The 24,159-nt window shown below is 34.9% G+C and overlaps 1 long non-coding RNA gene across 1 annotated transcript in view; it reads right to left on the bottom strand.

Annotated features, from left to right (window-relative positions):
• LOC148946457 (uncharacterized) overlaps positions 1-9,250 on the bottom strand; it is a 124,896-nt gene extending 115,646 nt beyond the window's left edge. Inside the window, exon 1 of the long non-coding RNA XR_016142567.1 lies at positions 9,152-9,250. This is a non-coding gene — a long non-coding RNA (uncharacterized LOC148946457). The remainder of the gene's footprint in view (positions 1-9,151) is intronic.
• Between the last annotated feature and the right edge of the window lie 14,909 nt (positions 9,251-24,159).

Here is a 24,159-nt window from a genome sequence, read left to right as displayed (position 1 = left end):
GTGTGTGTGTGTGTGTGTGTGTGTGTGTGTGTGTGTGTGTGTGTGTGTGTGTGTGTGTGTGTGTGTGTGTGTGTGTGTGTGTGTGTGTGTGTGTGTGTGTGTGTGTGTGTGTGTGTGTGTGTGTGTGTGTGTGTGTGTGTGTGTGTGTGTGTGTGTGTGTGTGTGTGTGTGTGTGTGTGTGTGTGTGTGTGTGTGTGTGTGTGTGTGTGTGTGTGTGTGTGTGTGTGTGTGTGTGTGTGTGTGTGTGTGTGTGTGTGTGTGTGTGTGTGTGTGTGTGTGTGTGTGTGTGTGTGTGTGTGTGTGTGTGTGTGTGTGTGTGTGTGTGTGTGTGTGTGTGTGTGTGTGTGTGTGTGTGTGTGTGTGTGTGTGTGTGTGTGTGTGTGTGTGTGTGTGTGTGTGTGTGTGTGTGTGTGTGTGTGTGTGTGTGTGTGTGTGTGTGTGTGTGTCTTTGTCTGTGTGTGTGTGTGTGTTTGTGTGTGTGTCTGTGTTTTTGTGTGTGTTTGTGTCTATATTTGTGTCTATGTATGTTTCTGTGTGTGTGTGTGTCTATGTTTGTGTGTGTGTGTGTCTGTGTGTGTGTGTGTTTGTGTGTGTGTGTGGGTTGTCTCTGTGCATGTAAATTTCTTTATTGTGTATCCAAGTGGTGACTTAAACAAAGTTACTTACTTACTTACTTACTTACTTCCGATTTACTTACTTGCTTACTTACTTACTTACCTACAATTTTTTCATTCTGATACCTAGATTTTGACAATGTTATCCCATGTGTCTGACAATAGATGTAAGCAAATTCCTTTTCTTACATCGTCGATGTTTTAATAGACATTCTAAACGCTTGATATGCTAGCTTACTCTAAAAAATAATGAACACATAACAATGTAATATTTTTAATGAAATAATGATATGTAGAATATTAATAAAAAAATATATTATGATACATTATCAATATCAATGATTAACTTTGGACATTTTGAATCTGTTCCATAAAATAGTTCACCATATTCTCTCTTGATATTGTAGCTATTGTCTTCTCTTAGTTCGTAATCAGTAGAATAATCATTATTCCATTTTGAATTATACAGAATTTTTACTGGTGTCTCATGAACAGGCTCAATATGCTTTTCGTCTTTGGTATTATTTGATTCAATGACTGTTTGATCAATGCCAGTATAGTTTGCTGGTGCTTTGTTTTTCATCGTTTCATCTTTATATTCCATAGTGATATTTTCTGACAATGCCCTTTTTATTTTTCCGCCAATTTCACTGTCTATTACAACATTATTTTTACAAAGGTAACAGTTTCGGCACGTAGACAAGATATGGTTTATGATATTAGTTGAAGAGTATGCATGTCTTCTTTTGAATTTTCCGTTGAATGTTAATACCCGAAAGTTGACGATGGGATGCAACAAGGGGTAGCATGTTACCGCAAGCACTGGCAAGAAGATGTTCCTCTTCATCAACTATTATTTTTATATTGGCATTTTGTTTGAGTGCTATCATCTCTGGATATCTACTCTTGCATATCCACCATAAGAAGAGTTGAATTTTTTTGGTACTCCAAAGAAATTAAATTCCTTACTGTCATGACAATGCACACATACATTTCCAATAGTGCTACCATTTTTACTTGTTTCATAGTTTAAATACTTCTCCTTGTCAGCATTCAATGCTACAATAACACTAGCATGTGAACACATTTCTAATACGGGGTCATCCACATGTTCAATATGCACTTCATCTTTGCTATTATTTGGTTCATTAATTGTTTGATTAATGGTAGTGACGTTTGCTGGCACTTTGTTTTTCATCGATTCATCTTTATATTCCTTAGTGATATTTTCTGCCAATGTCCTTTTTGTTTTTCAAGCAATTTCACTGTCTATTACAACATTATTTTTACAAAGGTAACAGTTTCGGCACGTCGACAAGATATGGTTTATGATATTAGTAGAAGAGTATGCATATCTTCTTTTAATCTTCCGTTGAATGTTAATACTCGAAAGATGACGACGGGATGCAACAAGAGGTAGCATGTTACCACAAGCACTGGCAAGAAGATGTCTCTCTTCATCAACTATTATTTTTATGTTGGCATTTTGTTTGAGTGCTATCTTCTCTGGATATCGCACTCTTGCATATCCACCATAAGAAGAGTTGAATTTTTTTTGTACTCCAAAGAAATTAAATTCCTTACTGTCATGACAATGCACACATACATTTCCAATAGTGCTACCATTTTTACTTTTTTCATATTTTAAATACTTCTCCTTGTCAGCATTCAATGCTACAATAACATTGACATGTGAACACACTTTATTAAAATGCTCCATCTTCACTTTTTTTAAATATATGACTTATGTGTTTATCGTTCCACTGCGTACAAAATACTGATTTAATACATGCAATAGACTAGGTAGTGTCTTTATCTGGACATAGAATACCAGTGGGAAAGCCACATTGTGTCTCTGACCAATCATAGAGTACAATTGTTAGAGCCGTAAGCATATTTGGTCATTTTAAGATACGTACAAAAAAAAATAAAAAAAAATAAAGTTGAATAATTTCGAAGTTAAAAAAAAATAGTTTGTTTTTATGAAAAAAAAAATATTGAATTAGAACCATCAGTCCTCATTATTATGAGTATCCAAAACTGGACTTAAGTTTCACATTTGAACTATGAAAAAAAAATATTGAATTAGAACCATCAGTCCTCATTATTATGAGTATCCAAAACTGGACTTAAGTTTCACATTTGAACCAGAGAATGGACGTAAGTTTCACATTTGAACGAGAGAATTGTATTTTCTATAATTTTCTTACAGGAAACTAGAGTTTACGGTCAAAAACCCTTATTAGCTCAGATTTTACAGAAATAGTTTATTTTTCGATCCATACCTGGACTTAAGTTTCACCCTCCACTATAACTACGCTAATACATCCTTTTGCCAATCAACCCATCCCCCCCCCAAAAAAAACTTTTCAGTCATTTCTTGTTAAATTTTTTTATTTCAACTCATCCACACGGGTTTTTTCCACATTTAAACAAAAGAATGGACCTAAGTTTCACATTTGAACGAGAGAATTGTATTTTCCATAATTTTCTTACAGGAAACTAGGGTTTATGGTCAAAAACCCTTATTAGCTGAGATTCTACAGAAATAGTTTATTTTTCGATCCATACCTGGACATAAGTTTCAGGTATGAGCCAACGGATCGTATTTTCCTTAGTTTTCTTACAAAAAACTAGAGTTTACAGTCAAAAACTCTTAATAGCTTATGATTTTCTCTAGCAACCCACCCTGCGCTATAACTACACTAATAAATCCTTCTGCCATTCAATTCATCTCCCCCAAAACACTTTTTAGCCAATTCTTGTTAAATTTTTTTATTTCAACTCATCCACACGGGGTTTTTGCTAGAAACTCGCCCTCCATTATAACTATGCTAATACATCCTTCTGCCAATCAACCCATCTCCCCCAAAACACTTCTCAGTCATTTCTTGTTAAAAAATTTTTATTTCTACTCATCCACACGGGTTTTTCACTAGCAACTCGCCCTCCACTATAACTTCGCTATTACATCCTTCTGCCAATAAAACACTTTTCAGCCATTTCTTGTTAAAAAAATTAATTTCAACTCATCCCCATGGGTTTTTCGCTAGCAACTCGCCCTCCACTATAACTTCGCTAATACATCCTTCTGCCAATCAACCCATCCCCCCAACACACTTCAGCCATTTCTTGTTAAAATTTTTTATTTCAACTCATCCATACGGGGTTTTCCACATTTGAACCAGAGAATGAACCTAAGTTTCACATTCGAACGAGAGAATTGTATTTTCCAGAGTTTTCTTAAAGGAAACTAGAGGTTATGGTAAAAAACCCTTATCAGCTCAGATACTACAGAAATAGTTTATTTTTCGATCCATACCTGGACTTAAGTTTCACCTATGAACCAACGAATTGTATTTTCCATAATTTTCTTACAAAAAACTAGAGTTTACGGTCAAAAACCCTTAATAGCTTAGATTTTTCGCTAGCAACTCGCCCCTCCACTATAACTTCACTAATGCATCCTTCTGCCAATCAACCCATCTCCCCCAAAACACTTTTCAGCCATTTCTTGTTAAAAAATTTTTATTTCAACTCATCCACACGGGGTTTTCGCTAGCAGCTCGTCCCATTGTTCAGCACTATTAGTACTCTAAGAGATCTTTCTGCCGTCACGCCACCGCTTATATATTATACGGAGCACATCAAAGAAATTAAGCCATATGTTATTACAATTCTTTTCTTGTCATCTACACCCCTCTTACTATCAACTTTTTCGCATAGTATAACGTTAAACTATTTTAAACAAAACCCTTTTCAGCCATTTCCTGTTAAATTTTTTTATTTCAACTCATCCACATAGGGTTTTCGCTAGCAGCTTGGCCCACCGTACAGCACTATTAGTACTCTACGAGATCCTTCTGCCATCATCCAATCACCTATGTATTATATGGAACCTGTCGAAGAAGTAAAGCTATCCGTTATTACAATTCTTTTCTTGTCATCTACACCCCTCTTAGTATCAACTTCTTCGTATAGTATAACGTTAAACTATTTTAAACAAAACCCTTTTCAGCCATTTCCTGTTAAAATTTTTTATTTCAACTCATTAACATGGAGTTTTTTGTAGCAGCTCGTCCTCTCGTTCAGCACTATTAGTACTCAAAGATATCTTTCTGCCGTCGCCCCATCGCTTGTGTATTTCATGGTGCCCATAAAAGAAGTAAAGCCTTCCGTTATTACAATTCTTTTCTTGTCATCTACACCCCTCTTAGTATCAACTTATTCGTATAGTATAACGTTAAACTATTTTAAACAAAACCCTTTTCAGCCATTTCCTGTTAAATTTTTTTATTTCAACTCATCCACACGGGGTTTTCGCTAGCAGCTCGGCCCACAGTACATCACTATAAGTACTCTAAGAGATCCTTCTGCCATCACCCAATCACCTATGTATTATACGGAACCCATCGAAGAAGTAAAGCTATCCATTATTACAATTCTTTTCTTGTCATCTACACCCCTCTTAGTATCAACTTCTTCGGATAGTATAACGTTAAACTATTTTAAATTGACAACACTGTCCAAACATCACTTGTGTATTATACAGTACACATCGAAAGAAACTTTTTTATAATTTAATTTTTGATCGCGGGGGGGGGGGGCGGGCCACGGTTGAAGTTGTTTTCAGAGTCTCTCAAACCCCGTAAAGCTATTTTAAAAGGTACAAGAATTATTTATTTAACAAAAATCCTCGCTTTTGAATCACCACCAAGTAAAGAAAAAAACACACAGAATAAGACGACACTCTCAAACCCCGTAAAGCTATTTTAAAAGGTAGCCTACAAGAATTAGTTTGAATCTTAACATACCTAGTGGAAATCCCCCTGTGGAAAAGTATTAAAATGATTTGCCGTTGAAGCCTAAGTCATTATCTTTAGAATAAATAAACTATACCTTTTAAATAATTACAGTAGTCTAAAGTCTTTCAGAAAACGCTCAGACACGATGTCAAATTTATTAGCAAAAAATATAAAAAGAACCATGAACATGTCATATTTAAATATCACAAGAGAGATGTCAAATGTTTCCAGTAAAACTAGAAACATGCTTGGGCACTTTATAGGTAAAGGTCACTTTTTAAAATGTCTACGTCAACTGGCACATTCTTGTGTAATTCATATCAATAACAAAAACCAGTCTTATTTTTTTTTTTTTTGTTATGTCCACGTGTATGGTTGTTACCATGCCAGCTTTTTGCAATGTCCATGTGATAGTGTAATGTCTCAGGCATGGGTTTTTCTTGTATGGCTCTTGTGTAATTGCATGTATATTCAGTGCCTTTATAATAGATACTACTAGCAGGTCATCCCCAGTTGGGATGGAAGGATGTCGTAAGGAAAGATTTAAGGGAAATTGGAACTTGCTAGAAGGGTTTAAAAAGGGAGGTTTTGAATAGATTGGAATGCAGGTAGAGTTTGTGTAGCTGTTGGCCTCAGGTGGATTGGTGCAGCAGTGAGCTGTTAGTAGTAGTAGTAGACGCAGTAGTAAATCCCCCACAGTAATTCGTGGCCTAAGGGCCATGAAACGAAGATCAGCACCATCGGTTTGGACCTTAAGGGTCTAGTGCCGGCTCACTTACTATATGTTCCCTCTGAACGGAACAAAAATGCATATCAACAATTTTTGTTGCGCTTTTAAGTCCCCCCACCCACCCGTGAAAAAATACTCCCTCTCACCAAACGAAATCCTGGATACGTGCTTGACCGAGCCAGAATGATTGTATTATTTAGAATTTTTCTTAGAGAATGGTCCTAATTTGCTAAAAAAAACAAACAAAAAAACTAAGAATTTGTTATTTTTCAGCAATTTTAGACTAATTTTCAACGTGCATTTAATCTAAGAAACCTGCACACCAAATTTTAAAATTTTAATTCGGTAGACGGATAGAACTAGCCTTCAGCGATGGAGTGATAGTAAAATTCTTGTTGTTCGTTGATATATTGAGGCCATAGGAGAGCCGAAAAATAGCATACCAAAACTCGCACAGGGAACATAAACCTCATGACATAAGTCCCATTTTGTTCGGTAGGCAGAGCTGTTCAAGAGGGGGGGACAACCAGGTTAGCTTCACCATGCACCGTGGCGGGGAAGAGGGGCACTATGGCTGGGGGTATGTCCACTTTGATCTAATTTTTCACTTCGGTTCAGCTTTTTTGCTCATATTTGAGTCGGAAAGGGGTGCTGTAATTAATTTTCCCCGGGCGCCACCAACCCTTGGAACGGCTCTGTCGGTAAGGACAAGAAAATTTCAATTGGAGATTCGAGTAATTTTTCTTGTATAAGAGAACATGGCAACAGTAGTATTTCTTCTATTCTTCTTCCAAAATTGTGCACCTTCAGCAAGGGGGCGTTGACTTCCCGCCTGTTGGTGTACATCATGGGACTCCACGTTTGCTTCACAGTTCTGCCACGATTGGCACAGTCCCCAAAACACTTGGCACTGTTCTGCCACGATCGGCAGGCACCAGCTGGTGTATATGATTTCTGAGAGAGTGACCCCTTAATATTTAAAATTGGTAGTCGTACAAGTCATACGGCTCAGACAAAGCGTTATAACGCTAAATTTTTCACAAGATTTCAGACGCCATTATAAATCATATACCAGTTGCTCCTCCGAGTCTTTGCACATGTAGATCTAAAATTTTTGCGGGTATCTCTTTAGAGGGCCCACTCCACATAAGAAAACATAATAAAAAACAAGTCTTACGTCAGGATATGCCTAAAAGTAGATTCAACGGATTATTTATGTGTAAACCACTTTCACTACCCCTATCCCCCCTAATTTTGCAAAAATATAGCCAAAATTATACGCTCCATGCATTTTGCAAGCATATAGTAACGTTACAACGTTGTATTATAGCGTTATATATAGTAACGTTATAACGGTGGTGGTAAAAATGGTTTACGTGTTGAGCATCTGTTGACTACACTTTTTAGGTATCTTGTGAAGTAAGAATTTTTTTTATTTATCATGTTTCCTTACGTGGAATGAACCTGCTAAACTGATACCTTTTTGCGAATTGGATCAGCCAGTCTCATCTCTCTATACGAGAGAACTCTTAATCTTTATTACTCATCTGAGTAATTTCATTGAACCTCTTAGCCTCTAGTACAAATTATATAGGCTAGTAACATTGTATTTTTGTTTACAAGTCTTATTGTATATGGCCTATTAGCAACCGCTATCTTTAGTATAGTAATTGGTTTTCCAACTCATCGGATTTTTAATTGTTATTCCGCTATATTAACTTGTTAGTCTTGTAGAGTATAGGCATATCCAAAGTAAGTCAGTCCCCTAGACTGAGTTCTTCCTCCAACTCATTATAACTGTTTCTCGTCAAGACTTCTTATCGTCAATAATAAAGATGCCATTTTCGTTCCTTTGTGAATCTAAACTGGTGAAGAGGGTACATTTATGTAGGTCTAGTTACAAAATCAACTACTTTTTAACGCAAGGAATATGTAGCTCAACAACACATTGCACCAAGTAATCGGGACAAGGAGATACGCAAGGGAGCCCCCCCCCCGAAATCTTTTTTTTATTTCTTTGCACTTCTTGTTCGAATTATTAAATACAATCTATATTAGATATTTTTTTGAAGACCACACTGCATTTTTATAACGAATAAATAAAAGTTCAAATAGGGATAAGTCCTCTTAGTAGTCCTATACAGTGAAAAACATATACAAAAAGTTATGGATATTTCGACCATATACATCAGTGATCGTCATCAGCAGAAAAACTAAACTATTACAATTAAAACTAACTATAACTAAAAGTTCAAATAGGGATAAAATCCTTTTAATCGACAGTGTTTCACAAACAGTGATAGAAATTCACAAAAATACCACATATTTCGGTCACATATGCAGTTACCGTCATCAGTAGTAAAATGATGACTACTGATGCCGGTAACTGCATATGTGACCGAAATATCTGGTATTTTTGTGAATTTCTATCACTGTTTGTGAAGCACTGTCGATTAAAAGGATTTTATCCCTATTTGAACTTTTATTTATCGTCATGGAAAGGTAGTGGGTTCTCCGAAATTATCTAAAACAAACTATATGCAGACAGGATAAAATAATTACTTCCGGGTTCCGGGAAACTATCTGTGACCCGGAAGTAACTATATTATTTTGTATAAATATAGTTTTTTTTAATCGTAATGATTTAGTTAATCTGCTGATCACAATCACTGATGTATGTGGCGGAAATACTCAGAACTTTTTGGATCTGTTTTTCACTGTCTACTAAAAGGACTTGCCCCTATATGAATTTTTATTTGTTCGATCATCTTTTTTTATTAATATAATGCGCCCCTCCCCCCGTCTTCCGAAGTAAAATGATGTTTACGTGCCAGATTTGAGGAGGATCATTAAAATAGAGTGGCTTTAATTTTAATACGTAAAACATTAAATAAAATATTTTTTTATATAAATTTGGTAAAAACTGAGTTTTCTTATTTTAGAAAAATTTTTATTCATAAGAAGTCAGATATTCGAATTCATTGAAAAATATTAGAATTTACCTTTGAAGTTGCCGGTTTAAAGATCCTTATTGGAGCTACACTTTCCAGAGACTGAGAAAATTAATCCTGAGAACCATAGAAAAATACTCATTAACCCAGAAGAACCGTTTCTACATCTTGAAAACCTGAAAATTGTATCAAGAACAACTCCTCTGTTGTAATTCTTGGCTTAATGAATACCAATTCCTATATGTACACTGTGTCCCGGGAGTACGTGTATGGCCTAAAACAAGCATGGGCCTGGTAATTATAAAATATAATATTTTCCGTTGGAAGCCTTCATGATCTTCTGTAATGATAAGTTGGGGTATTATTGTTAGAAATTAGAAGCAAATACTGTGAAAAAGATAGAAATGTTTCAATTGAAAGATGGCAATTTCAGCCTGAACCCTTTGAATTATTTTTTATGCTGATTTTTTTAAACATGATTATTATGTATAATTGGTAGATTATAATTTGGTAATTTGGCCATAGAAATGAGTATGTGCATGTTTTCTTTTTATAATATTAAACGGTTATTTTCCCCCCGCCAGTAAAACCACAACGGTGGTATTTATGTGATTAGAATGTTACTTTTTATTATTTTACTGTTTTTGTTAAGAATGTTTAGATACTTGAAAACGGCACTTTACTTCGAAACAATATTGTTATCTTATCAACAACTATTATATTAATTACTTATATGGGAAAAGACAGGAAAATTCTTACAAATTACTTATTTTGTTAAATAATTCGTAGTAACGAAATCAAACATGCTATGGTAATGAACTGAAAGAAAAAGCGACTTCTGGTAATAGTAACCGAAACTTTTAAACGAAATATTTTTGGTAACAATATATTATGTGCATCAAAAGATTTAGGTTTCATGGTGATTTGAAATATTTAACACTGGTACTTGTATGACATACCCACTACCTAATATTAGTAATAACCTATCTAGTACTTTAAACCATACATTCACGCCTACATGAATATGCGGTACAGTTTCACGTGCACATTGTAAAAGGCGAGCAATCCTTTACCTACAAAGTGGTAAAACACGTTTTGGAAGTATGGTTGTGATTGTATAAGACAAGCAGACTGGTTATTGTTATATATTTCAACTATACATGGATTTGAGTAGAAGGGCCTTATTGACTCCGAACAGCACACCATATATGGGCATAGACTCCGAACCCCACACCATATATGGGCATAGCCTCCCTAGGGAGAACACGTGGTTAATGGGGTCAATGACCTAAATTTCCAAAGGTCGATGTTGTTGTTGTTTCCGAGGCAATTGTCAAGGTCAATGTTGTTGTTGTAAGTGCACGCTCTCAGCGAATGTCAAACACCTGTGCTGTCGACCTCAATTCACCTATCGTGAATAAATAATTCCCCTTAGAAACAACAAATTAATTTCCCCTTTCTTGACAGATCAATCAACCAATGACATCATCTGTCAGACTTTAAAAATTTTCGCATAGAAATGATTCTCCAGGAATAGATCCAAGTCATTAATGTCTTTGCCTCGGAAACAACTCTTTTGGTCGAACTCCAAAGGATATTAATAGCCAAAGGCCATGGAAACAATTCTCCAAGAAACATCTTAGCGATGAATTGTTTTAGCGTGGGAATCAGGTTTCTTATTAATTTGAAATGCATTAGCGCAGAGATGCCAAAAACAAAAGGAACACGCTTAATTATGTTTAGGGATTATTTGGGCAAAACTGTTTTAGACAGGTTATGGAACTATTTCGGCGAAACAGTTAGAGACATTTTAAAAGATGATTTTTGAAGAGATTTTAGAAAAGAATTTAATGGTGAAACTCTATGGTCGTTATAATACACAAGTTTCATTTGAACAGTGTTGTGAGGTCCTCTAACCCAACCCCAAAGGGTTCCAATCCTCCTACCCCAACCTACGCGCGCGTACGTAGGCTAACCTAGCCTAACCTAACTTAACCTAACCTAATTTAATCTAACCTAACCTAATCATACACCTAACTTTTTGCCTGTTTCTCACCTAACCTAAGCTAACCTAAGTGAAGCGTACATGGGCTAACCTAACTTAACCTAACCTAACTTAATCTAGTCTAACCTAACCCGACTCAATGTAAATGTACAGTTTAACAGCTCAAGAGTTCTCATTTTAAGTTAACCTAACCTAACTTAAACAATGACTTTCCACCCTTAAAACTGGTACACTTAGACCCCAATATTGTGCCAGTGGATCTACCTCCTTCAGGTAGGTGGACTAAGACCCCAATTCTGAGCTAGTGAATTTCCACCATTCAGGCTGGTGGACTGGGACCCCAATACTGAGCTAGTGGATTTCCACCATTCGGGCTGGTGGACTAAGACCCCAATTTTCCAACTCTTGCATTTCATGACAGAAATTCAAAATGAACTTCGAAAAATCAAGAGAATGTAACTGTGAGAAGGTAAAGCACAACAAGTCACTACTGAAATATTCCAACTCTTGCATTTCACGACAGAAATTCAAAATGAAATTTGAAAAATTAAGAAAATGTAACTGTTATATGGTAAGTGTTTAAGTTTTTGTGTGTGTGTAAGTTTTGGCGTGTGTGTGTGTAAGTTTTCGTGTGTGTGAGTAAGTTTTAGTGTGTGTGTGTGTAAGTTTATGTGTGTGTGTGTGTTAGTCTTTGTGCGTGTGTGTTAGTTTTTGTGTGTGTAAGTTTTTGTGTGCATGTAAGTTTTTGTGTGCATGTAATTTTTTGCGTGTGGGTGTAAGTTTTTGTGTGTGTGTGTGTGTGTAAGTTTTTTGTGTGTCTAAGCTTTTGTGTGTGTAAGTTTTTGTGTGCATGTAAGTTTTTGTGTGCATGTAAGTTTTTGCATGTGGGTGTAAGTTTTTGTGTGTGTGTGTGTGTGTAAGTTTTTTGTGTGTCTAAGCTTTTGTGTAGGTAAGTTTTGACGTGTATGTGTGTAAGTTTGTGTGTGTGTGTGTGTGTAAGTTTTTGTGTGCTTGTTAGTTTTCGTCTGCATGTGTAAGTGTGTGTGTGTGTGTGTGTGTGTATGTTTTTGTGTGTGTGTAAGTTTTTGTGTGTGTGTGTAATGTTTTGTGCTTGTTTGTAATTGTTTGAGTTTTTTTAATTTTATTATGGCAATTATTATTTTGTTTGAATGTAAGTTTTTTCATGTGTTTGTATTTGTTTGTGTGTGTGTGTAATTGTGTTCGTTTGTATGCTTGTTTGTGTGGGTGTTATTTTGTTTGTTTTTGATTCTTTGTTTTATTTTGTTATTCTTGTTTTATGTTTTTTGTGTGTGTGTGTGTAAGTTTTTTTTTTTGGTTGTGTGTGTGTTAGTTTTTGTGTGTGTAAGTTTTGGCGTGTGTGTGTGTGTTTTCGTGTGTGTGTGTGTAAGTTTTGTGTGTGTGTGTCTGTGTGTGTGTTTATTTTTTGTTGCGAGTGTGTGTGTGTTGTTGTTTTTTTCATTTGTTAGTTTTTGTGTGTTTGTGTGTGTGTGTGTGTGTGTGTGTTTGTGTGTATGTTTGTGTGTGTGTGTTAGTTTTAGTGTGCTTTTGTTATTTTTTGTGTGTGTGTGTGTGTGATTTTTGTGTGTGTGTGTGTGTGTGTGTAAGTTTTTGTGTGCTTATAAGTTTTCGTGTGCTTGTGTAAGTGTGTGTGTGTGTGTGTGTGTGTGTGTGTAAGTTTTTGTGTGTGTGTAAGTTTTTGAGTGTGTGTGTAAGTTTTTGTGTGTGTGTGTGTGTGTGTGTGTGTGTTTTGTGTGTGTGTGTGTGTGTGTGTGTATGTTTTTGTGTGGATGTAATTTTTTGTGTGCATGTAAGTTTTCGTGTGCATGTGTAAGTTTTTGTATGTTTGTGTGTGTGTGTGTGTAAGTTTTTGTGTGTGTGTAAGTTTGTGCGTGTGTGTGTAAGTTATCGTGTGTGTGTGTTTTTTTTATTGTGTGTGTGTGTATGTGTTTTTGTGTGTGTGTGTAAGTTTTAGTGTGTGTGTGTGTATGTTTTTGTGTGTGTGTGTAAGTTTTTGTGTGTGTGTGTAAGATTTTGTGCGTGTGTGTAAGTTTTTGTGTGAATGTAAGTTTTTATGTGAATGTTATTTTTCGCGTGCATGTGTAAGTTTTTTGTTTGTTTTTGTGTGTGTGTGTGTGTGTGCGTCATTTTTAGTGTGTGTGTGTATGTTTTGGTGTGTGTGTGTGTAAGTTTTTGTGAGTTTGTGTAAGTTTTTGTGTGTGTGTAAGTTTTTGTGTACATGTAAGTTTTTGTGTGCATGTAAGTTTTTGCGTGTGGGTGTAAGTTTGTGTGTGTGTGTGTGTGTGTGTAAGTTTTTGTGTGTGTAAGTTTTTGTGTTTGTGTGTGTAAGTTTTTGAGTGTGTGTCTAATTTTTTGTGTGTGTGTGTGTAATATATTTTGTTTCTTATATTTATTTTTTTTCTTATATTAATTTTTTTTTAATTATTTATTGATTGTGTTTGTATAATTTTTTGTGTGAATGGAAGTGTTAGTGTGATTGTGTAAGTTTTTGTGTGTGTGTGTGTGTGTGTTTGTGATTTTTTGTGTTTGTGTGTAAGTTTTTGAGTGTGTGTGTAAGTTTTAGTGTGTTTGTATGTTTAAGTTTTTGTGTGTGTGTGTTAGTTTTTGTGCGTGTGTGTAAGTTTTTGTGTGCTTGTAAGTTTTTGCGTGTGGGTGTTAGTTTTTGTGTGTGTGTGTAAGTTTTTGTGTGTCTAAGCTATTGCGTGTGGATATAAGTTTTTGTGTGTGTTTGTGTAAGTTTGTGTGTGTGTGTGTGTGTGTAAGTTTTGTTTGTGTTTGTGTGTATTTTTTTGTGTGTGTGTGTGTGTGTGTGTGTAATTTTTTGTGTGTTTTATTTTTTTAGTGTGTGTGTAAGTTTTAGTTTGTGTGTGTGTTAGTTTTGTGTGTGTGTGTGTGTGAGTGTTTGTGCGTGTGTGTGTGAGTTTTTTGTGTTCATGTGTAAGTTTTTGTGTATGTGTGTGTGTGTGTGTAAGTTTTTGTGTGTGTGTGAGATTTTTTGTGTGTGTGTAATATATCTTGTTTGTGTGTGTGTGTTTGTTATTTTTGTTTTTGTGTGTGTGTGTGTATGTTTTTGTGTGAATGTAAGTTTTTGTGTGTTTGTAAGTTTTCTTGTGGATGTGTTAGTTTTTGTGTGTGTGTGTGTGTGTTATTTTTGTGTGTGTGTGTGTGTGTGTGTAAGTTTTGGCGTGTGTGTGTAAGTTTTAGTGTGTGTGTGTGTAAGTTTTCGTGTGCATGTGTTATTTTTTGTGTGTGTTAGTTTGGGCGTGTGTGTGTAAGTTTTCGTGTGTGTTTGTGTAAGTTTTGCGAGTGTGTGTGTGTGTAAGTTTTTGTGAGTGTGTGTATGTGTTTTTTTTGTTTTTTTTTTTTTATTTTTTTGTTTTTTTTTTTTTTTGTGTGTTATTTTTTGTGTTTGTGTTAGTTTTGGCGTGTGTGTGTGATTTTTCGTGTGTTTGTGTGTGTAAGTTTTGTGTGTGTGTGTGTGTGTGTAAGTTTTTGTGTGCATGTAAGTTTTTGTGTGAATGTAAGTTTTCGTGTGCATGTGTTTTTTTTTGTGTGTGTGTGTGTGTGTGTGTGTAAGTTTTTGTGTGTGTATTTTTTTTCGTGTGTGTGTAAGTTTTAGTGTGTGTGTGTGTTAGTTTTGTGTGTGTGTGTGTGTGCTAGTTTTTGTGCGTGTGTGTGTGAGTTTTTTGTGTTCATGTGTAAGTTTTGTGTGTGTGTGTGTGTGTGTGTGTTTTTGTGTGTGTGTAAGTTTTGGCGTGTGTGTGTGAGTTTTCCTGTGTGTGTGTGTGTAACTTTTGTGTGTGTGTGTGTGTGTTAGTTTTTGTGTGCATGTTAGTTTTTGTGTGCATGTTAGTTTTAGTGTGAATGTGTTAGTTTTTGTGTGTGTGTGTGTGTGTGTGTAAGTTTTTGTGTGTGTGTGTGTAATTTTTGGAGTGTGTGTGTAATTTTTGGAGTGTGTGTGTAAGTTTTCATGTCTGTGTGTGTGTAAGTTTTTGTGTGTGTGTGTAAGTTTTTGTGAGTGTGTGTCAGTTTTTGTGTGTGTGTAAGTTTTTGTGTGCATGTAAGTTTTTGTGTGCATGTAAGTTTTTGCGTGTGGGTCTAAGTTTTTTTATGTGTGTGTGTAAGTTTTTGTGTGTCTAAGCTTTTGTGTGTGGATGTAAGTTTTTTGTGTGTGTGTGTGTAAGTTTGTGTGTGTGTGTGTGTGTGTGTAAGTTTGTGTGTGTGTAAGTTTTTTGTGTGTGTGTGTGTATAAGTTTGTGTGTGTGTGTGTGCGTGTGTAAGTTCCTGTGTGTGTAAGTTTTCGTGTGTGTGTGTGTGTAAGTTTTGTGTGTGTGTGTGTGTGTGTAAGTTTTTGTGCGTGTGTGTGTGATTTTTTTTTTGTGGTAATTTGTAAGTTTGTGTTTGTTTTTGTTTGTTTAATTTTGTTTGTGTGTTTAAGTTTTGTCGTGTGTGTGTGAGTTTTCGTGTGTGTGTGTGTGTAAGTTTTGTGATTGTGTGTGTGTGTTAGTTTTGTGTGCATCTTATTTTTTGTGTTGATGTATGTTTTCGTGTGCTTGTGTATGTTTTTGTGTGTGTGTGTGTGTGTAAGATTTTGTGTGTGTGTGTGTGTAAGTTTTTGCGTGGGTGTGTTATTTTTAGTGTGTGTGTGTAAGTTTTTGTGTGTGTGTGTGTAAGTTTTCGTGTGTGTATGTGTAAGTTTTTTTGTGCATGTATGGGGACCGGGGAGGACCTTTGGGGCCCAGGGAGGGCGTTTGGGGATCCGGGGCCCTTGAGGATTGGGTGGTCTTTTGGGAGCCCAGTGGACCTTTGGGGACCGGGGGAGGGCCTTTGGGAGCCCAGTGGACCTTTGGGGACCGGGGGAGGACCTTTGGGGGTCTGGGGGACCCTTGGGGGCCGGTTGGCCCTTTGGGAGCCCGGGGGACCTTTGAGGACCAGGGGAGGGCCTTCGGGAGTCTGAGGAGGGCGTTTGGGGGATAACATTTCGAAATTTTTACTTTTTAGTTTACTTTTTTTTTGCGGCGCATCCCTGCGGCGCATCCAGTGGCGCTTTCCTGCGGTGCCTCCCTGCGGCGCATCCCCTGCGGCGCTTTCCTGACCCGCGGTGCATCCCTGCGGCACATCCTGCGGCGCTTTCCTGGCCCACGGCGCATCCCGGCGGCTCTTCTCTGGTCCAGGGGACCTTTGGGGGCCGGTGGAGGGCCTTTGGGGGCACAGGGAGGGCCTTTGGGGGGCCGGGGGGACAGTTGGGGGCCTGGCGGACATTTGGGGACCGGGGGAGGGCCTTTGGGGGCACAGGGAGGGCCTTTGGGGCACAGGGAGGGCCTTTGGGGGTCCGGGGGACAGTTGGGGGCCTGGGGGACATTTGGGGACCGGTGGAGGGCCTTTGGGACCCCGTTGGACCTTTGGGAGCTCGATGGGGCTTTGGGGGGCCCGGGGATGGCCTTTGGGGGTCAGGGTGGGCCTTTGGGGGCGCCGGTGGCCCTTTGGGAGCTTGGGGGGCCTTTGAGGACCGGTGGCTTCCTTCGGGGTTGGGGTAGGGGGATTGGAACCCTTTGGGGTTGGGTTAGAGGACCTCACAACACTGTTCAAATGAAACTTGTGTATTATAACGACCACAGAGTTTCACCATTAAATTCTCTTCTAAAATCTCTTCAAAAATCATCTTTTAAAATGTCTCTAACTGTTTCGCCGAAATAGTTCCATAACCTGTCTAAAACAGTTTCGCCCAAATAATCCCTAAACGTAATTCAGCGTGTTCCTTTTGTTTTTGGCATCTCTGCGCTAATGCATTTCAAATTAATAAGAAACCTGATTCCCGCGCTAAAACAATTCATCGCTAAGATGTTTCTTGGAGAATTGTTTCCATGGCCTTTGGCTATTAATATCCTTTGGAGTTCGACCAAAAGAGTTGTTTCCGAGGCAAAGACATTAATGACTTGGATCTATTCCTGGAGAATCGTTTCTATGCGAAAATTGTTAAAGTCTGACAGATGATGTCATTGGTTGATTCATCTGTCAAGAAAGGGGAAATTTATTTGTTTTTTCTAAGGGGAATTATTGATTCACGATAGGTGAATTGAGGTCGACAGCACAGGTGTTTGACATTCGCTGAGAGCGTGCACTTACAACAACAACAACAACATTGACCTTGACAATTGCCTCGGAAACAACAACAACATCGACCTTGGAAATTTAGGTCATTGACCCCATTAACCACGTGTTCTCCCTAGGGAGGCTATGCCCATATATGGTGTGGGGTTCGGAGTCTATGCCCATATATGGTGTGCTGTTCGGAGTCAATAAGGCCCTTCTACTGATTTGCACAAGCATATACACCACAGTTTCACGTGCACATTATGGAAATGGTTAACGATGATAAAATGGTCTTATGACTTGACCTAGCTTTACTTCTTCGATGTGTTCTGTATAATACACAAGTGGCGTTTAAACAGTGTTGTCAGTTTAAAATAGAGTCTAACGTTATAGTATACTAAAAAGTTGATACTAAGAGAGACGTAGATGGCAAGAAAAGAATGTTAATAATGAAATTCAGAACAAACCTTAGAAATCCTTGCAAAATCAAGTAGTAAGGTGTATGTGAGTACGAACCATCAAGGATCATAAGCACCAACGACCCTAACCAGCAGAGACATCCACCCCCCACAGGTCCCCTATCCCCAAATTTGAAGTGCGCCCCCCCCCCCCCCTTCCCTCCAACTTTTTGGCCCACTACTCCCATTTTTTTTTTAATTTTTTTTTTGAATTTTTTAATTTTTTTTTAATTTTTTTTTAACATGATATATTTTTTTCAACTTTTTTTACATGTCTTCGAATGAGATTAAACATACTTAAAACAAAAAAAATCACATTTAATATTTTCCAAAATCAAAATGAGAATGGTATAGACATGATAGTCATGACCTTTACTATTAGAAAAATAATGTTTGTAGTAGCACTTTTTTTCGTAAAAACAAACTATTTTTTTTTAAACTTCGAAATTATTCAACTTTATTTATTTTATCTTTTTTTTGTACGTATATTAAAATGACATAAAATATGCTTACGGATCTAACAATTGTACTCTATGCTTGCTCAGAGACACGATGCGGCTTTCCCACTGATACTTTATGGCGGGTTATCAACACTATCTAGTTTATTGCATGTATTAAATCATTATTTTTCTACGCGATGGAACGATAAACACATAAGTCATATCTTTGAAAAAAAGTGAAGATGGAGTATTTTAATAAAGTGTGTTCACATGACAATGTCTTTGTAGCATTGAATGCCGACAAGGAGAAGTATTTAAACTATGAAACAAGTACAAGTGGTAGCACTATTGGAAATGTATGCATGCATTGTCATGACAGTAAGGAATAAAATTTATTTGGAGTAACAAAATAATTCAAGTGTCATATTGATCGGTATGCAAGATTGAGATCTCCAGAGATGATTGCACTCAAAGAAAATTCCAACATAAAAATAAACATTGATGATATAATACAGCTCCTTGCTGCTGTTGTAGGTAGCACTTTACCTGCTGATACATCCTATACATACCCGTCAGCTGTCGGGTATTAGCATTCAACGGAAGATCAAAAAAAGAAAGGCCTACTCTTCTACTAATATCATAAACCATATCTTGTCTACGTTCCGAAATTGTTACATGTGTAAAAATAATGTGATAATAGACAGTGGAATTGCGAGAAAAATAAAAAAGGCATTGGTGGAAAATATCACTAAGGAATATAAAGATGAATCGATGAAAAACAAAATACCAGCAAATGTTACTGCCATTGATCAAGCAATCAATGAACCAAATAATACCAAATACGAAAAGCATATTGAGCCTGTCGATGACACACCTGCAAAAAACGTATATGATTAAAAGTAGAATTATGATTATTCTACTGATTACCAACTAAGAGAAGACAATAACTACAATATCAAGAGAGAACATGGTAAAATATTTTATGGAACGGATTCAAAATGTGCATCCTTTGTCGGATATGCTGGATAAAATTGACAAAATCTAAGTATCAGATTGAATAAATGCTTTATCAACATCATTTGTCGGATATGATGGATGAAATTGACAAAATCTAAGTATCAAAGTGATTAAATGCTTTATCAGCATCCTTTGTTGGATATCTCGGATAAAATCTAAGTATCAGAGTGATTAAATTCTATATCAACATCCCCTTTCTCGGATACATGGGATAAAATTGATAAAATCTAAGTATCAGAGTTAATAAATGCTTTATCAACATCCTCTAAATGCATTATCAACATCATTTGTCCGGTATATCGGATAAAATTGACAAAATCTAAGTATCAGTTTGATTAAATTCTATATCAACAACCCTTTCTCGAATACATGGGATAAAATTGACAAAATCTAAGTATCGGATTGATTAAATTCTATATCAACAACCTTTTCTCGAATACATGGGATAAATTTTTTTTCTCAACATCCTTTGTCAGATACATCGAATTTAATTGACAAAATCTAAGTGTTAGAGTGACTAATTTTTTCATCAACATCTTCTGTCAGATACATCGGATAAAATTAACAAAATCTAAGTATCAGACTGAATAAATACTTTATCAACATCATTTGTCGGATATGTCGGATAAAATTTTTTTATCAAGGATATATCTGAATTTGTTTAAGGTATAGTATGAATGGCTTGCAAAAAACACGAAAATACTATCAGAATAAATAAATTCTTTATCAACATCCGTTGTTGGATATGTCATTAGGAAAAAATTGTAAGTAGGTAAGTAAGTAAGTAACACACTCTTTCTTGAATTCACCTCTTAAATACACAATACAGAAATTTAATTAAGAAAATTATTAAAAAAAAATTGAACAAATTCTTTATTAACATTAATTATTGATTGAAGTCGCTTCCTAGACAAACAATACAGGAATTTCAAAAAATCTAAGTATAAGAGTGATTAAATTCTATATCAACATCCATTTCTCGGATACATAGGGAAAACTTGACAAAATCTATGTGGTAGAGTGAATACTTTTTTTATCAACATCTTTTGTCAGATACATCGGATAAAATTGACAGAATCTAAGTGTCAGAGTGAATAATTTTTTTTATCAACATCATTTGTCAGATATATCAAATAAAATTGACAAAATCTAAATTTCAGATGAATAAATGCTACATAGGATAAAATTGACAGAATCTAAGTGTCAGAGTGAATAAATTTTTTTTCATCAACATCCTTTGTCAGATACATCAAATAAAATCGACAAAATCTAAATTTCAGAATGAATAATTTTGTTTATCAACATCCTTTGTCAGATACATCAAATAAAATTGACAAAATCTAAATTTCAGAATGAATAGATGCTTTAACAACATCCTTTATCGGATATGTCAGATAAAATTGACAAAATCTAAGTATCAGAGTGAATAATTTTTTTTTTAAAAGCATCCTTTGCCAGATACATCGAATGAAATTGATAAAAATATAAGTGTCAGAGTGAATAATTTTTTTTTTATCAACACCCATTATCAGATACACCAAATAAAATTGACAAAATCTAAATTTCAGATGAATAAATGCTTTAACAACATCCTTTATCGGATATTTCGTATATAATTGACAAAATCTAAGTATCAGAGTGACTAAATTCTATATCAACATCCTTTTCTCGGATACATAGTATAAAATTGACAGAATCTAAGTGTCAGAGTGAATAAATTTTTGATAAAAAAAAATTATTCACTCTGATACTTAGATTTTGTCAATTTTATCCGACATATCCGATAAAGGATGTTGTTAAAGCATTTATTCATTCTGAAATTTAGATTTTGTCAATTTTATTTGATGTATATGACAAAGGATGTTGATAAAAAAAATTATTCATTCTGAAATTTAGATTTTGTCAATTTTATTTGATGTATCTGACAAAGGATGTTGATAAAAAAAAATTTATTCACTCTAACACTTAGTTTCTGTTAAATGTATCCTATGTATCTGAGACAAGGATGTTGATATAAAATTTAATCGCTCTGCTACTTATATTTTGTCAATTTTATCCGACATATCCGATAAAGAATGTTGTTAAAGCATTTATTCATCTGAAATTTAGATTTTTTCAATTTTATTTGGTGTATCTGACAAAGGGTGCTGATAAAAAAAATTTATTCACTCTGACACTTATATTTTTATCAATTTTATTCGATGTATCTAGCAAAGGATGTTGTTAAAAAAAATTATTCACTCTGATACTTAGATTTTGTCAATTTTATCCGACATATCCGACAAAGGATGTTGATAATGAATATATTCACTCTGATACTTAGATTTTGTCAATTTTATCCAATGTATCTGGCAAAGGATGTTGATAAAAAAATTTATTCACTCTAACACTTAGAATTTGGCAATTTTATCCTATGTATCCGAGAATAGGATGTTGATATAGAATTTAGTCACTCTGATACTTAGATTTTGTCAATTTTTTCCGACATGTCCCATAAAGGATGATGTTAAATCATTTATTCATTCTGAAATTTAGATTTTGTCAATTTTATTTGATGTATCTAACAGAGGATGTTTATAAAAAAAATTATTCACTCTGACACTTAGATTCTGTCAATTTTATCCGATGTATCTGACAAAAGATGTTGATAAAAAAAATTTATAACTCTAACACTTATATTTTGTCAACTCTTTCCTATGTATCCGAGAAATGGATTTTGATTTAGAATTTAATCACTCTTATACTTAGATTTTGTGAAATTGCTTTATTGTCTGTCTATTAAGCGACTTCAATCGATAATGAATGTTAATAAAGAATATGTTCAATTTTTTTTACAGATTTTCCTTAACAAAATCTCTGTATTATGCATCCAAGAGGTGAATTCAAGAAAGAGTTTGTTACTTACTTACTTACCTACCTACAATTTTTTCATAATGACATATCCAACAACGGATGTTGATAAAGAATTTATTCATTCTGATAGTATTTTTGTTTTTTTGCAAGCCATTTGTACTATACCTTAAACGAATTCAGATATTTCCTTGATAAAAAATTTTGTCCGACATATCCGACAAATGATGTTGATAAAGCATTTATTCAGTCTGATACTTAGATTTTATTAATTTTCTCCGATGTATCTGACAGAGGATGTTGATAAAAAAAATTATTCACTCTAACGCTTAGATTTTGTCAATTATATTCGATGTATCTGACAAAAGATGTTGAGAAAAAAAAAATTTATCCCATGTATTCGAGAAAGGGTTGTTGATATAGAATTTTATCAATCCGATACTAGATTTTGTCAATTTTATCCAATGTATTTGAGAAAGGGTTGTTGATATAGAATTTAATCAAACCGATACTTAGATTTTGTCAATTTTATCCGATATACCCGACAAATGATGTTGATAATGAATTTAGAGGATGTTGATAAAGCATTTATTCACTCTGATACTTGGATTTTATCAATTTTATCCCATGTATCCGAGAAAGGGATGTTGATATAGAATTTAATCACTCTGATACTTAGATTTTATCTGAGATATCCAACAAAGGATGCTGATAAAGCATTTAATCACTCTGATACTTAGATTTTGTCAATTTTATCCGTCATATCCGATAAATGATGTTGATAAAGCATTTATTCAATCTGATACTTATATTTTGTCAATTTTATCCAGCATATCCGAAAAATGATGCATATTTTGAATCCGTTCTATACAATAGTTTACCATGTTCTCTCTTGATATTGTAGCTATTGTCTTCTCTTAGTTCGTAATCAGTAGAATAATTATTATTCCATTTTGAGTCATACACAATTTTTACTGGTGTGTCATCGACAGGGTCAATAGGCTTTTCGTCTTTGGTATTATTTGGTTCATTGACTGTTTGATAAAAAAATTAGTTCCTGTTATACTTAGTTTTTGTCATTTTTATCTAAAACAAATGTCATAGTTTGTTAATAATGAATGTGTTCGCCCTGTTACTTGGATATTGTCAGTTTTATCCGACGTGTATGACAAAGGATATTGAAGAAAAAAATTCCTTCACTCTAACACTTAGATTCTGTCAATTGTATCCTATGTATCCGAGAAAAGGATTTTGATATAGAATTTAGTCACTCTGATACTTAGATTTTGTCAATTTTATCCGACATATCCGATAAAGGTAGTTGTTAAAGCATTTATTCATTCTGAAATTTAGATTTTGTCAATTTTATTTGATGTATCTGACAAAGGATGTTGATAAAAAAATTTATTCATTCTGAAGTTTAGATTTTGTCAATTTTATTTGATGTATCTGACAAAGGATGTTGGTAAAACAAATTTATTCACTCTGACACTTAGATTCTGTCAATTTTATCCTATGTATCCGTGAAAGGATGTCGATGTAGAATTTAGTCACTCTGATGACTTAGATTTTGTCAATTTTATCCTACATATCCGATAAAGGATGTTGTTAAAGCATTTATTTATCTGAAATTTAGATTTTGTAAATTTTATTTGGTGTATCTGACAAAGGGTGTTGATAAAAAAAATTTATTCACTCTGACACTTATATTTTATCAATTTTATTCGATGTATCTGGCAAAGGATGTTGTTAAAAAAAATTATTTACTCTGATACTTAGATTTTGTCAATTTTATCCGACATATCCGATAAAGGATGTTGTTTAAGCATTTATTCATTCTGAAATTTAGATTTTGTCAATTTTATTCGATTTATTGGACAAAGGATGTTTATAAAAAAAATTATTCACTCTAACACTTAGAATTTGTCAATTTTATCCTATGTATCCGAGAAAATGATGTTGATATAGAATTTAGTCACGCTGATAATTATATTTTGTCAATATTATCCGACATATCCGATAAAGGATGTTGTTAAAGCATTTATTCATTCTGAAATTTAGATTTTGTCAATTTTATTTGATGTATCTGACAAAGGATGTTGATAAAAAAAATTATTCACTCTGACACTTAGATTTTCTCAATTTTATCCGATGTAT

Source organism: Artemia sp. Qi Xiang Cuo, chromosome 12 (assembly GCF_049724085.1).
Source record: "Artemia sp. Qi Xiang Cuo chromosome 12, ASM4972408v1, whole genome shotgun sequence".
NCBI lineage: Eukaryota > Metazoa > Arthropoda > Branchiopoda > Anostraca > Artemiidae > Artemia > Artemia sp. Qi Xiang Cuo.
Note: the sequence above shows the minus strand (reverse complement) of the source record. Positions and strands in the feature narration are given on the sequence as shown.